We start from the raw sequence: 16,325 nt of genomic DNA, 5'->3' as shown, positions 1-16,325 counted from the left end.
CAGCTTTGAGAAATTACTTTATTTGCTGGACAGCTGCCAGTCCTCTCATGTCTCTTTCTCGGCCTCGGTCACATCTCAGGGGCAAATCACTGCACGCAAAATCTCAGTACCACAAAACACGAGTCGGAATCGCTTTCTAAGGTTGATACAAAATCAGCACTTATTCACAATGCGGACGAACTGCCCACCAAATTTTAATACTTGGGGTTCGAGGTCCGTTCAAGCCACCAAATACAGAATTTTAAAATTGAGTCAGTTGCAGTAACTCAGATCTCAGATGGATGATGTTGGAGGAGAGTCAGTACTCATTTACTCAAACACACTACAGCATTTTAAAGCCATTACTTGTCCATGCTTTAGCTGGGAGGAGAGAAAATGAAAACCAATCACCCTTGAGCACATTACAGACTCCAGTCACCTCCGCCTCTCTCGTGTCCGCTTTATCTAGCCAATAAATCTCTCTCAGTACAGCACAATAGTGTCATTCACACACAACACTGTACTCATGTCAAGAGTTTAGACAGAGGACCCCAACAGCAATTCACGATCACATAATGCACGAACTAGGACTTCAAATCATATTACTCCAGTTTTAACTTCTTTGCATTGGTTACCAATTCATTTTAGGGATGATTTTAAGATTGTATTAATAATTACTTAATAAACACTTCAAAGAATATCATAATAAGCATAATGTTTAATGAGGCATAATGTGTTATGCCAAAATTGGACTCCCTGCCAAATTCTGACTCCCTGTTACCTGATTGGTCCTTACCGCTAAAGCCCATTCCTACATCTTCCCCTTAACATAAGGATATAGTGGGGTTGCTATGATTGTCTATGGTAACTGATGGCAAGCCACAAATGTTGTTTGTTAGACATCAAGCTGAATATGACCTGGAATATTGCAACTCATTCGTTGATGCTTTATGTCTCGCCTTGATTATTGCAATGCCCTGTTTTCAACTTTAAATCAACGCACTTAAGCACGGCTACAATAATGCACAAACTAGGACTTCAAATCATATTACTCCAGTTTTAACTTCTTTGTATTGGTTACCAATTCATTTTAGGGATGATTTTAAGATTTTATTAATAATTACTTAATAAACACTTCAAAGAAGATCATAATAAGCATAATGTTTAATGAGGCATAATGTGTTATGCCAAAATTGGACTCCCTGCCAAATTCTGACTCCCCGCTACCTGATTGACCTTTATCCCTAAAGCCCATTCCTACACCCACCCCTAACCCTAACCGTCACTGGTCTTTACCGCTAAAGCCCATTCCTACATCTTCCCCTTAACATAAGGATATAGGGGGGTCAAAATTCGGCACGAGACTGGTTGCTGCATCAGGAACCCTACGTTGATAAAGGGGGTGTGCTGTTTGATGCGCAACAGTTGTTTCTCTGAAAATCAAGCGTATTTTGCAAAACAGTTTGTTTTTACCACAAGCAAGTATTCGTTAAACTTTAATGAGTGCATGAGCTCGTGCATTTGTATGCAGGGAGCGCAATCACTTGGATTAAACTGTGCAACATCATACCATGATTTCAGTTTCAATTTAATCAATTGTGCAGCTTTTCATGTTTTTAAAGTGTTTTGGTTTCTCCTCCTCATGTAATACAGTGAGCACCAGGATGAGACTTTTAAGCGCGAGAGTAAATCTCCACAGGGGGTTCGATGACTTTACTATATTAAACTGTATATAATCCTGAATATAATGTGTAATGATGCTAACGGTCCTGATGTTTGAAAGTCCTTCTGATAATGCCAAATGTAATGCCTGATTTTACTAGTAAATTTATACTAGTAAAGTCAAACATTACTTTAATGGATTAGCATGCAAAAAAGATTAGAAATGTGTAATAATTAATATTTCTATTCTGGTGTCACTATTGCCCTGATTTTTAGTCCCATTCCATCCCCGATGAATCATTTTACACTTTAATGAACACCCCTTTTTGGTAAGTTTTACAAGTAAAGAAAAGGAACTGTTTTGCAAATGTCCTGAATGTAATAATAAAGATAATAATAATAATAATAATAATAATAATAATAATAATATTAATAATCAATTCAAACTTAACTTTTTATGATTCAGGCTTTGTTCAAAGTTTTGTGAAAGTAAAGAATTGTGAATTCAGTACCGTAAAATGACCCAAATCCTTACGCCCTTATCATTTCTGATTTCTTTTTCATTTTATTATATTTTAATAAAATACAGGAATTATTATTATTTTTTTTTATCTGATTAATCAAAGAAATAATCAAAGATTAATCGATTATCAAAATAATCGTTAGCTGCATCCCTATAATGCATTTACAATGGAGGTCTAGCAGGTAAGATGGGTGAAGGTTTTTTTAAAGTAGTAATGTTTTTTGAGCGAATCTGTGTTATTTTAGTTGTAAACTTGTCTAAATCAGGGGGAACTACTTTTCTAGATGCAGGAAGTTGTAGTCATTTTACTTATTTTACAGAGTTTCCTTATTATAGTTTACACAGACTTGTTATGAAAAATCAAATCTTTGGTGTCCATCCATAAAAATGTAGAAAAAAATAAATAAAATAAAATTATGAGATGAAGAAACTCTTATTTGTTGTGTATTTAATCCACTGGATTATTAAAATAAAATATTTTGTAATATATCTGAAAAATAAAAATAAAAAAATAGGTTGAATTTCTAACCAAAAATAGCTATTTCGTGATATAGGGGAGAATCCAGTGAATATTTTGAGAGTCAATTTCTGTATAAAGTCTTGACTCCAAAAAAAAGCCATTGAACATTTTTCACCGTCAGTGCTCAGAAAAAACATACGGTTCATTGAACACACACATACCTTTTGTGACAACTTACCCCAACCTCCGGGGCATGTTGTCACACTATATGGGGTGAGCTGTCACAATGAAATCTGCCATTGGCAGAGGTAACAGGGAATGCACCCCCACCATTGCAACTACCAAAACAAAATCTACTCCTCTCTTTTAAATCTACACCAACGTTCCACAGCCTATTACAGTAAAATGTGACAACATGCCCCAACCTGACTTTCATGAAAAATATCCTTAAACCAAAGCAAAGCAAGGGAGGGTTTCTAACTACCAGTAGGTGTTTGAAACGGACATGCAAAACCTCTACAAGAGAAAACACACATTTGTGTGACTGGACGTTTGACTCCAAATCTTATCTTTACTGAGATATATCTCGTCTGACAACTTCCCTGTGTGACAACCAGCCAGCTAGGCTTCCATTGTAAGTGCATTACAGTGAACATGTTTCCTGTCCTTTTAAATATGCCAAGGGACGAGTTGAAATACTTGCCTGCGGTAATCAACAGCATGCCAGAGACGCTGTCTATAGACATTACAAATAACCTGGACAATTCCCTCTGGAGCCACTGAGACACGGCCGTAGGACAATGAAAACCTACAACGAAAAAATAGAGGTGAAGGAAACTGTTCAGTGGCATCACCCTCTCACCCACTTTTCTGCTCTCCTGCCAACTGGGATGCAGAAAATTATGCAAATGAGCTGATGTGCAAATGTATGGTATTTAATATACAGTATGCATAATTGATGAGGGCAGAGGAGGAGAGAGAGACAGCGTTTGCTGAGCGGGGGATAATTGAGGTGCGTTTCGTGAATAGCTTAGAACTTCTCTGTTCGGCATTTGATGAACAAAAAGATTTTCAAGGCTGATTTTCATACGCCGGGAACACGGATAGAGACTCACGCAGCAGAGAGCTGGCGAGCAGCACACAAAGTGCAAAAGCGGGCTATTAATTTATTACGGCTGACTCATTACTGACCCACTCACATTTACACTTGCCGATGTCAGACATGGGCGCCGTGGTAAAGGTTAAGCCACTTGAAAAGTGATGTGTCCTGTAAGAGTGTATTTGAGGCGGACGGTGGAGATGAGCTGGATAAGGTGTCGGGTTAATGGCAGATCGAGTGTGCCATGTTATGATGGCTGCAGGTCATGCATACAATGATCGGCTCAAAACTCCATTCCAGGGATTAATTGTCATCAGGTCGGGCTCATCCCATAACTCTCAGGCGGGTTTGCCGGGGACAATGGCGACTGTCTGTAGCAGACCTCACGACACACAGTTTCTCCAAACAAAAGCACCTGTAAACTACATTATATGAGCGTCTAATCCCAGAACCGATGTGCCCTTCTAGTTCTGAAGAACACTGTCTAATAGCTCAAAATCTATATTTTTGTGGTACATATGACGTTGCAGGCTCTTCAACTCTTTTATACCCTAGGCGACCACCTAGTTCGCCTATGCCTAGAAATGGCCCTGACTGTATGACGTTTCAAATGTGGCATCTGTGCTGTATGCAGTGTACGTTCAGTGGCAGTGAAAAGACGGCTGAAGTTGCTTTTGACAGAAATGTCAGCTAAATGACGAGTTTTCAAAGTTAGCAAACATAAACAAGAGCTGACAATGCAATGTCGACCAGCGTTGGGGGGAACTAACAAAAAGAAGCAATGTTACTAATAGGTTTGGGAACCGAGTAATGGTCCTTGCTCAAAACTGGTTCCATTTTCTTTTTAAATACTGTAACTGGATGATTTTCATGACTGTCAGTTCCATTAATGGTTCCTGAACAAATGACTATTATGAGCAGTTCTTTTGAATCTACAGTGTAAACACAAAGCGTGACCAGCCGTTCAATTCCCAATCAAAAGACTCTTATGAACAGATTCTTTGAATCTACAGCATGAAACATAAAGCTTGACCAGTGTAGTTCAATTCCTGAACAAATGACTCTTATGAACAGATTCTTTTGAATCTACAGCATGAAACAAAGCGTGATCAGTGTAGTTCGATTCCTGAACAAATGACTCTTATGAGCGGTTCATTTGGATCTACAGCATGAAACATAAAGTGTGACCAGTGTAGTTCGATTCCTGAACAAATGACTCTTATGAACAGATTCTTTTGAATCTACAGCATGAAACATAAAGCTTGACCAGTGTAGTTCGATTCCTGAACAAATGACTCTTATGAACAGATTCTTTTGAATCTACAGCATGAAACAAAGCGTGATCAGTGTAGTTCGATTCCTGAACAAATGACTCTTATGAGCGGTTCATTTGGATCTACAGCATGAAACATAAAGTGTGACCAGTGTAGTTCGATTCCTGAACAAATGACTCTTATGAACAGATTCTTTTGAATCTACAGCATGAAACATAAAGCTTGACCAGTGTAGTTCGATTCCTGAACAAATGACTCTTATGAACAGATTCTTTTGAATCTACAGCATGAAACAAAGCGTGATCAGTGTAGTTCGATTCCTGAACAAATGACTCTTATGAGCGGTTCATTTGGATCTACAGCATGAAACATAAAGTGTGACCAGTGTAGTTCGATTCCTGAACAAATGACTCTTATGAACAGATTCTTTTGAATCTACTGCATGAAACATAAAGTGTGACCAGTGTAGTTCGATTCCTGAACAAATGACTCTTATGAACAGATTCTTTTGAATCTACAGCATGAAACATAAAGCTTGACCAGTGTAGTTCGATTCCTGAACAAATGACTCTTATGAACAGATTCTTTTGAATCTACAGCATGAAACATAAAGCGTGACCAGTGTAGTCCGATTCCTGAAAAAATGACTCTTATGAGCAGTTCTTTTGAATCTACAGTGCAGAACATACAACACAACCAGTATTGTCCGATTACTGAATGAATGACTCTTATGAGCCGGTTCTTTTGAATCTACAGTGTAAACACAAAGCGTGACCAGCCGTTCAATTCCCAATCAAAAGACTCTTATGAACAGATTCTTTTGAATCTACAGCATGAAACATAAAGCATGACCAGTGTAGTTTGATTCCTGAACAAATGACTCTTATGAACAGATTCTTTTGAATCTACAGCATGAAACATAAAGCGTGACCAGTGTAGTTTGATTCCTGAACAAATGACTCTTATGAACAGATTCTTTTGAATCTACAGCATGAAACATAAAGCGTGACCAGTGTAGTTTGATTCCTGAACAAATGACTCTTATGAACAGATTCTTTTGAATCTACAGCATGAAACATAAAGCGTGATCAGTGTAGTTCGATTCCTGAACAAATGACTCTTATGAGCAGTTCTTTTGAATCTACAGCGCAGAACATACAACACAACCAGTATTGTCCGATTACTGAATGAATGACTCTTATGAGCCGGTTCTTTTGAATCTACAGTGTAAACACAAAGCGTGACCAGCCGTTCAATTCCCAATCAAAAGACTCTTATGAACAGATTCTTTTGAATCTACAGCGTGAAACATAAAGCGTGACCAGTGTAGTTCGATTCCTGAACAAAAGACTCTTATGAACAGATTCTTTTGAATCTACAGCATGAAACATAAAGCGTGACCAGTGTAGTTCAATTCCTGAACAAAAGACTCTTATGAACAGATTCTTTTGAATCTACAGCATGAAACATAAAGCGTGACCAGTGTAGTTCGATTCCTGAACAAATGACTCTTATGAACAGATTCTTTTGAATCTACAGCAAGAAACATAAAGCGTGACCAGTGTAGTTCGATTCCTGAACAAATGACTCTTATGAACAGATTCTTTTGAATCTACAGCATGAAACATAAAGCGTGACCAGTGTAGTTCGATTCCTGAACAAATGACTCTTATGAACAGATTCTTTTGAATCTACAGCATGAAACAAAGCGTGACCAGTGTAGTTCGATTCCTGAACAAATGACTCTTATGAGCAGTTCTTTTGAATCTACAGCGCAGAACATACAACACAACCAGTATTGTCTGATTACTGAATGAATGACTCTTATGAGCCGGTTCTTTTGAATCTACAGTGTAAACACAAAGCGTGACCAGCCGTTCAATTACTAATCAAAAGACTCTTATGAACAGATTCTTTTGAATCTACAGCATGAAACATAAAGCATGACCAGTGTAGTTTGATTCCTGAACAAATGACTCTTATGAACAGATTCTTTTGAATCTACTGCATGAAACAAAGTGACCAGTGTAGTTCAATTCCTGAACAAATGACTCTTATGAGCAGTTCTTTTGAATCAACAGTGCCAAAAATGCAGTGTCGTCCGATTCCCAATTTAATGACTACTTTTTAGTGAATCAACTCCTACACATCAGTCGGAGTGGTCACTGAATAAATGTTTATTAATGTTTTTGCATAAATTGTATGAAATTGATTATGAGTAGCTTACTTTACCTTTCCAGTGTCCTCTAAAATGTCATGAAAACCTGTTTGGCACTGGATTCGTTCGGCTCTAAAGTTGTGCATCACGTATTTGCCCTGTAAGATGAGAAAGATGGAAAAACAGAGAAAGAGAGAAAGAGGTCAGTAAATATAATGAAAAGGAACAACACTAAAAAGCAAACGCTTTATCTCCTCTCTGCTCTCTCTTTTCCCATTTTCTCTATCGCTCACAATCTTAATGAGTACTGCGGTCCTCCGTCCTACAGTAGTAGATGCGCCATACGTCACCGCGAGAACCAGAGAGGGAGACGAGAAACAGAAAACACGAATACTAGACAACACACACACTAACACTTGTGGCTCTTTCTCAAGGGCACCATTGAAAGAAACATTTCTTTCTTATTGCCTCTCGTTGCATTGCTTTTCCTTTGACTTACAGCTGCGTAACGTGTGTTTGTGCAGCCGTCTGTTCTCGGACAGATTGAAAGCATCGTTAAGATGAAAAATCCCAAGTTAATATTTCGACTGTTTCTCCCAGACATCTGTGAGATTAAATGGAGAGCAAATGGAGACAGATGTGTTTTCCTGAGAACTGTCTGCTCTCTTGAGTTTCAGAAAAGATCCCAACAATGTAGAGATAGACCGGTATATCGGCCGATTTTTGGACATTTTGCGATTATAATCCTGTTTGCTTTGGCAATTAACAGAAGTGTTAAATTTCTACTAATAGATCTGTCAATGGACTCTCAACACTTTCTGCTTTAAAGGTTTTTTTTTTCTATTATGTTTATCAGCATTTATATCGGTCAACTTGATTCAAGGGGAAAATGTGTATTTTTCTTACCCCATTGTTTTAAGCATAAACCCCACAAATGTTGTTAGATTTCTCTAAAAACAAAATTTCTTATGCCGTTCTGCTTCTCAATTAATTTCGTCTTGTTTTAAGGATGTTTAGACATTTTAACAGGAAAATAAGACAAAAATAACTCTAAATTACTCAACATTTTTCAATATATTTCACCTAAGATCAATTTATCTAGCAAAGTTACCCACAACTCTTTACTGTATGTCAACATGTGTCTCATGTGTGCATATTTTTGGCATTTTATGAACATAAAATATGACAAAATATGTTGATATTTTGTTGCAACCATTGCCGTTGCTAGACCCTTTATAGGAGGGCTTCAGTCGTATTTAACTCCAAATCAATACAAAAAAAAATTATAATATTTTTCGCATAAAGCCTACATTTAGGATTATTACGATTTTTTTGCACTGGGGCATTAATTCAAGGACACTTAAGCACATTTGACCCCCAATTCTCATTACCGTAACACGTCCGGACATTTTAATTTTACTATTCCCATTGTTTTCAATAATGATTCTAATTACCGTAACACAGTCATGTTTTACTGTAATATAGTAAAAATATGCTGTTGTGCAATGATTTTATAAATAAAGTCAGTACTAGTATAATGCAAAAATCCTTAATTTAAATAATATATTATTATTAATAATGAGAATATCATAATGACCATCTTTTTTGTGTATTGCGGTGATGAGAAATGGGGGTAAAATATGTGTAACTGTCATGACATTAATGTCATAATGTAAAAGGTCTTAATGGCCATTAAAAAAGGCTTCATTTTCTATATGCAAAATATAATTTCTTATTCATTTCTGTTGATTTTGGAGTAAAATAGGATAGGGATATTTTCTTGATAGGTTTCGTGAAAATCACCCAGATATAAAACTTTCAGAACATCCAGCGCTCTGGGAATTCTGCATTTACGATTCAAGCGGTATGTTTAAGAAATTCAATCTAAATAGATTCAGGGGGGCCTGGGTAGCTCAGTGAGTACTGACACTGACTATCACCCCTGATGTCACAAGTTCGAATCCAGGGCGTGCTGAGTGACTCCAGACATGTCTCCTTAGCAACCAAATTGGCCTGCTTGCTAGGGAGGGTAGAGTCACATGGGGTAACCTCCTCGTGGTCGTGATTAGTGGTTCTTGCTCTCAATGGGGCGTGTGGTAAGTTGTGCGTGGATTACGGAGTGTAGCACGAGCCTCCACATGCTGTGAGTCTCCGCGGTGTCATGCACAACGAGTCACGTGATAAGATGCGCGGATTGACGGTCTCAGAAGTGGAGGCAACTGAGACTTGTCCTCCTCCACCCGGATTGAGGGGAGTAACCGTGCCACCACAAGGACCTACTAAGTAGTGGGAATTGGGCATGCCAAATTGGGAGAAAAGGGGATAAAAAAAGAAATAAAATATAGATAGATTCATTGTGTATCCTCTTTCCTCCATTGCAATGCTGACTCATTCAGCAGGTGAATTTGATGGTGGTGTGCATGTATCTGTAGTCTAGACAGCAAAGGTCTGTGGTGCATCTCAAACATGCAGACTTGCAATTTCAACGTGTTCACAGTCGGAATGCAACAACACACCTCTGACCTTCTCAAATGAACAGAATATTCATCATCGATGTCTGACGGCAGAATATCCTGCTAACAAGAGCAACTTTCAATAGTAGTCGGTTTTTCACCTTTCCAAACGTTTAGAGCGTCCAGTTTTTGACACAAACGCTTCTAGCTATGCAAGCTTCTCATTAGTGCAAACTGGCTATTTGTCAGTCCCTCCAAGATTTTGTGATCTTGCAATCCCGAGAGCTAATGCAAATTTATCCACTCTCAGCATTACTTGCAGTACCTTGAGGTACATAGAGATGCACGTGGCCATGCTGCATGTGTGTGTGTTTGTTTATGTTTGTTTTATGTTGAGTTTCACATTAAAAGTTGCGTTGACTGTTCAGCTGTTTCCCGCCTCCTCCTTGCCCGTCCTTTATCTGTTACACCGTTATTGCAGAGCAACAGTATTTATAGCTACCTACCTAAAGAATGACCCTTGAAACAGACATTTAAAAGAAACTCTATCGCCCCTCTCGAATACTGTGGTTTGTAACAACCAATGGTCAAGCATTTGCATCTGCATTTGAGTACTTCCAAAGAGCCCAACCAACCATCGAAAAACAGCATTTGCAGTAATGGGAATGTTATTTAAGGTTGTCGATGTGCTCAGAGAAGTCGCAAATGAGTTGGAAAAGTTATAGGTTGTTGGTGTAATTTCTATTAATGTCCCAGAACAAACAAAAAAACAAGGCTATTTAAGCAGATCCTGTTTCCTGTTTCAGATTGGACACTCTGTCAAAGGTTGTGGCCATTCTATGAGACTATTAGACTCTGTGGAGGCAAACGCACATGCTCAGTTCTGTGGGCGCAGTGCTGAGGCTCATTCCTATGCATTAGGTGGACCCAGGCAACAGCAGAAAAACCTGCTGCTGAACAGCACGTGGTCAGTCCGTAATGGCTCATACTAGAACATTACCACCGAGACACACACACACTCCTGATGTGATACACAAATGTCTTTTACACACTTTCCTCCGCCAAGATTACAGATCTACGTGATGAAATGAGTTATTTACCATCTTCATTTTGAAAAGTATCTTTACAAGGAGGCCATTATCCAGAAGACTGCTGTGAAAACAGCAACCGACCTTGTTGAATGAACGACAACCAAAATGAAAAGGCAGTAAACTTAAAAATGGAAGGCTGCTGTAAAACTCATGGTTATATTGGAAAGATAAGCATTAGCATTTTTGTTAGCATTCCAGCTCATCTCAGATGCATATGTAATGGTAGCCAGCTAGTAGGGAGCTGTGCAGTGTGTAAACCTCACTCCCCTGGCCTCAAGAGGCACACTAGCAACTGACATTAGAGGCTGTAGCCTTTACATTTACATTTATGCATTTGGCAGGTGCTTTTATCCAAAGCGACTTACAGTGCACTTATTACAAGGACAATCCCCCTCGTGCAACCTGGAGTTAAGTACCTTGTTCAAGGACACAATGGTGGTGGCTGTGGGGATTAAACCAACAACGCTTTGCTTACCAGTTCAGTGCTTTAGTCCACTATGCCAACACCACTCCTTTAGCCTCCTTGTTAGCGCGCCCGCCTCTCAAGCCGGTTGAGTAGGACCGGTTCCAGTGGTGCTGTGATCCGGATGGGAGTGAGGTTTAGGGGGGTGAGTGTAATGGTAGCCAGCTGGTAGGTAGCTGTGCAGTGTGTAAACCTTGCTCCCCTGGCTTCAAGAGGTGCGCTAGAGGCTGTAGCCTTTAGCCTCCTTGTTAGCGTGCCTGCCTCTCATGCCGGAGATGCTGGTTCGATTCCCACTTGGAGCAGGTTGAGTAGGACCAGTTCCAGTGGTGTTGTGATCCAGATGGGAGTGAGGTTTAGGGGGGTGAGTGTAATGGTAGACAGCTGGTAGGTAGCTGTGCAGTGTGTAAACCTCACTCCCCTGGCTTCAAGAGGCACACTAGAGACTGCAGCCTTTAGCCTCTTTGTTAGTACGCCCGCCTCTCACGCCAGAGACGCCGGTTCGATTCCCGCTTTGAGCGGGTTGAGTAGGACCGGTTACAGTGTTGCCGTGATCCGGATGGGAGTGAGGTTTAAGGGGGTGAGTGTAACGATAGCCAGCTGGTAGGTAGCTGTGCAGTGTGTAAACCTTGCTCCCCTGGCTTCAAGAGGCACGTTAGAGGCTGTAGCCTTTAGCCTCCTTGTTAGCACGCCCGCCTCTCATGCCAGAGACGCGGTTCAATTCCTACTTAGCGCGGGTTGAGTAGGACCGGTTACACATGCTCAATTTTGGGAGAAAATTAGAGGAATTCTGCAGAATGGATTTACATATGGTAAAATGTGTTGAACAGAACTGAGTAGGGCTAGGTATGTATACAGATTTAGCGATTTGATTTGATTATGATTCATAAGCTCTCTATTCGATTCAATTCAGATTCATTTGGGTATATTTCAGTTATAATGTCCATTTTGCTTACATATGAAAGAAATTCTCTCTCAGCTAATGCTGTTAATTATACAGGGGACCTTCTAACTAGGTACATTACAAAAAAATATTACATTTTTAATTTAACATTAGGTTATAATTTTTTTAACTTTTTAAAAATGTAAAAATCCATGTATTTAATCTGTAAATATGTCTTAAAATTGCATATATTATACGGCATACATTTACATGCATAATTTGTACTATTTACAAGTATTTACATTGATATGTTGAACACGTGCTAAAACTGTACTGTCTCTTTAAGAATAGCGGCAGTTCAGCAAGCACTGATTTGGTAGAGTGCATATTAGCGACAGTCGAGTTGCGCGGCTTCTTTACAGCATCCGTGCTCTGTGTGATTAGAATTAAATGTTTCTATTCTTGTTGTTTTTGGTCAACAACTGACTGTAGATTACAGAATGCTTTTAGATTCATCAGAAAATCGACATTTTTGCAGAGCCCAAGAACTGAGAGTGCTACACTCTTATTGGTCACTGAAAGCCAAACATTTAATAAACGAACACACAAGTGGTGGAGACATGGAGAACTTTGTGAATAATGGGAATTCTATAGCAAACTGTGGCGTAGATTCAGTAACATGTCTCTCAATGTTCATATGAAAGAATCGACAAAAAAAACATTGTGGTTATGTGTGCGTGTGTGTTCATTTGTCCTGAGCAGATACCCAGGATGCCAGATGTTGCCGCTACTGTGTTTGTGTGTCCATAATGAGCTGTTTCAGGGCACTGCCAGCATCCTCCATCCCCCACTGTTCACCATCTCCATCTGCCAACACTCACAGCTGAGACATCACGCCACAACCCAGTGCTGAGTTAACCTGTCCAAGAGACCATTACACACACACACACAGTATAAAGGCCGAAACATACTTGTCGCAAGTACATGAACATATAAGCTCGATATCATACACAATTCATAACACAACGCAAGTATGCGTTGCATTCTCAGTGTTGCCACAAGGGGCGCTATAGCAAACATTAGTGTGAACTGTCCGCTTCTGAGTGAGTTTGTTCTTTCAAGTCAACTAATGTGATAATTTGAAGAGAGTATCTTACCTAAATAAGAATACTCAGGTGAGTTTGTTTACTTTTGAAGGTAACTCTATTGCCCCGTTAAGGTCCGAGGTTTGTTACCGCCACAGTAACACAAGAATGCATGTTTAACCTGACCGTGCATTGGCCATGCGCGTATTTGCGTAAGGTATGTTTCTGGCCTAAAACTCAACACATGCTCAACACAAGTATGTGAACGTAATTCATAACGCAAGTACACGCTGCATTCTCAGCACGGCTGTGAGAGGTGCTAAAGTGCACATTAGTGTAAACTGTGAGTTTTCTCTTTCAGGTCAACTACTGTCATGGCAGGGCAACAGTTTAAAGAGAATCCTGCGGAGAGAGTTAGTTAAACTGCTGACGTGTTAATAGCCAGCTACCTGAATTATAACAGCACAGACATTTGAAGGTAACTCCATCGCCCACTTGAATACTGATGTTTGTTACTGCCACAGTAAAAGCCAATGTATTACTTTGGTTATCCACGTGATGCAAATAGGCTGGGCGATATTGAAAATTGTATTTATTTTTTATTTATTTTTTTAAATGATATCCGATTACATTGTCAACCTTCCTGCCCCAACTGCAGAGGGATCAGTGATTATATTTGCTTCATTGAGTTTGCTTTAATTAAACTCTTTGCCCTCAGATTGCCTTATGTTGTGACAGAATGAAACCGTTTACAGTCAAGGAGCCCATCTGAGAGGAGCTCACTCTTGTGAACGTCTTCCAGAATGATTCTGAGATGTTTAGTGTATTTGTCAGTCGCTGTGATACAGTAAAAGTCCAGACTGACAGCAACAGATGGGAAAGCCATCGCAAATTCTACCGCTGCCTGTCACGAGTAATCAGGACTCAAACACTGACTGCTTGCAATATACACACAGAAATTCAGATGATATTACTAAATCATTCCAACAAGACACTCATGCCCATGTTGAATCTTATGTTGTTTGTCAGTTTTTGTACGTTTGACTTCAAAGCATCTCTCCGCGGTTTGTCATTAACTTTTCTGCCGGCCAGACACACCTGCTGCTATACATACCTGCCTGGAGAAATCTCGAACAGGATGGAAAAAAGTCTCAAAGATCTGTCTGCATTTGTACTCATCTGTAGGAAGGAAAATCACAAATAAGATCTCTTTAAAGGGTCAGTTCACCCAAAAATGAGAAGTCTGTCAAGTCATTTTTATTTGTGTAGCGCTTTTCACAACATACGTCATTTCAAAGCAGCTTTACAGGAGGAAATAATCATCATCTGTCAACATTTCCACATCCTCATGTCATTTCCAAAATGACTTTCGTAATTCTGTGGAACGCAAAAGAAGATCTGTTGCAGAATGTTTAGAGTGCTCTGTCTTGATATCAAGCTCCAAAAACTGTACAAAAGCTCAAAGACACCAAAATCTGCAATCAAAATACAGTATTTAGGAGATTTCAGTATGAACTTAAACGTTTATCATCAAGACCAAATGATCTGAGCTATGCTATCCACATTTATTGTATTGCTCTATACTCTGCAGTATAATCTACATAATTAAAAATAATAATTACTCATTTGTGTGTACGGACAAACAATGCCCAATTCCCAATGATCTCTAAGTCGTTGTGGTGGTGTAGTGGCAGAGGACGAATCTCAGTTGCCTCCACGTCTGAGACCGTCAATCTTATCACGAGGCTGGTTGAGTGCGTTACCACGGAGATGTAGCACATGTGGAGGCTTCACGCTATTCTTTGTGGCAACCATGCATCCCACCGAGAGCGAGAACCACATTATAGTGACCATGAGAAGGTTACCCCATGTGACTCTACCCACCCTAGCAACCGGGCCAATTGGTTGCTTAGGAAGCTTGACTGGAGTCACTCAGCATGCCCTGGATTCAAACTCGCGACTCCAGGTGTGGTAGTCAGTGTCAATACTCTCTGAGCTACTCAGGCCCCCACCTGAAGGGGTTTATTTTGAGATAACAACCATCTCACTGTACATTATCACGCTTATTACATGGCTACTAAACAAATAAATAACTACATGGACATGCAATATTGATTTGCATTGAAATTACGTGAGAAGAAATAAATCGCTGAACAGCTGAAATCCACCTCCGGTTCTGTTGGTGAAAATGACTGTCTGACTACTCATTATCTAGCTTATTACAAGACTACTTGCCAAATAAATCTATAAATAGACATGATTTGCGTTGATTTGCATTGAGAAGAAATCGCTGAACAGCTAAATTTCACCTCCGGTTTGCGCCAGTTGGTATTTATTTTGTAAATAATGGCCATCTGACTGCTCATTTCCAGCTCATTAAAAGACGACTTGCCAATAAATAAATAAATGCACATTGAAATAATTTTATTATCTTACTTGTAGAGATTGCAGAGTGATATGAGAAGCAGGAAAGATGGCTCAATACCCCAATGAGCACATTGATATGTAGATGTGCGGTTGTTACTCTGAGATATCAGAACACTAGATGGCGCCATTGACCAATCAGAATAGAGTATTCCAGAGAGCCGTGTGATAAATGTAATAAAAATAACTGGGTGTTTCTTCAACTTTGGGCACTTTTAGCACTGTGGACTTCTTTAAAAAAAAGTTTTTCCAACAGTGAGATTTGTCATTTTTTGTGAAAGTCATGAAAACTCCCACCACAGCGTCATTTCCAGCACATCTCAAATTCTGTATTGTGTTCAACAGAATTTTGTGCCGGAAATGACGCTGATGGAAATTCATTTTTTAATGTTTTTAAAAATAAATGGCTAATTTCGGAGCTAACACTTTATGTATCCTAAATACACACATTTAAATAATATTTTCACACTTTTTACCTAATTCTGCAAATACAGCTTGATTGGTAATGACGCCCAATAAAAATGTTCTGCCAACAAGTGATATTTATCTTGATTTTTCTGTTTTCTTCAAACATCACATGTCTCATCTCAAGCATGGTCTTCACTGACACTTTTGTCCACTTAGTTAAAAAGTACACTAACTTTAATTAATAGGGGTAAAATATTTGGTGTGGTGGAAATGACACCACAACTGTTGGACAGGTGTAGTTTTTGAAAATCGATTGAAATCATTTTCATACAATAACTATTGAAATGGTTTTTATTTCACACTTTG

The 16,325-nt window shown here is 39.2% G+C and overlaps 1 protein-coding gene across 3 annotated transcripts in view; it reads left to right on the top strand.

Moving 5' to 3' along the window:
- Positions 1-16,325, top strand: part of LOC127436974 (muscarinic acetylcholine receptor M2-like) — a 108,087-nt gene that overhangs the window by 73,022 nt on the left and 18,740 nt on the right. Inside the window, exon 2 of one of the 3 annotated variants that reach the window (XM_051691523.1) lies at positions 13,489-13,605. The exons of the other annotated variants lie outside the window; for them this stretch is intronic. The gene's annotated coding sequence lies outside the window, so the exon portion shown is untranslated. The remainder of the gene's footprint in view (positions 1-13,488; positions 13,606-16,325) is intronic. 3 annotated transcript variants of the gene reach the window in all.

Source organism: Myxocyprinus asiaticus, chromosome 47 (genome assembly GCF_019703515.2).
Source record: "Myxocyprinus asiaticus isolate MX2 ecotype Aquarium Trade chromosome 47, UBuf_Myxa_2, whole genome shotgun sequence".
NCBI classification, from domain to species: Eukaryota; Metazoa; Chordata; class Actinopteri; order Cypriniformes; family Catostomidae; genus Myxocyprinus; species Myxocyprinus asiaticus.
This window is presented reverse-complemented; position numbering and strand designations above follow the sequence as displayed.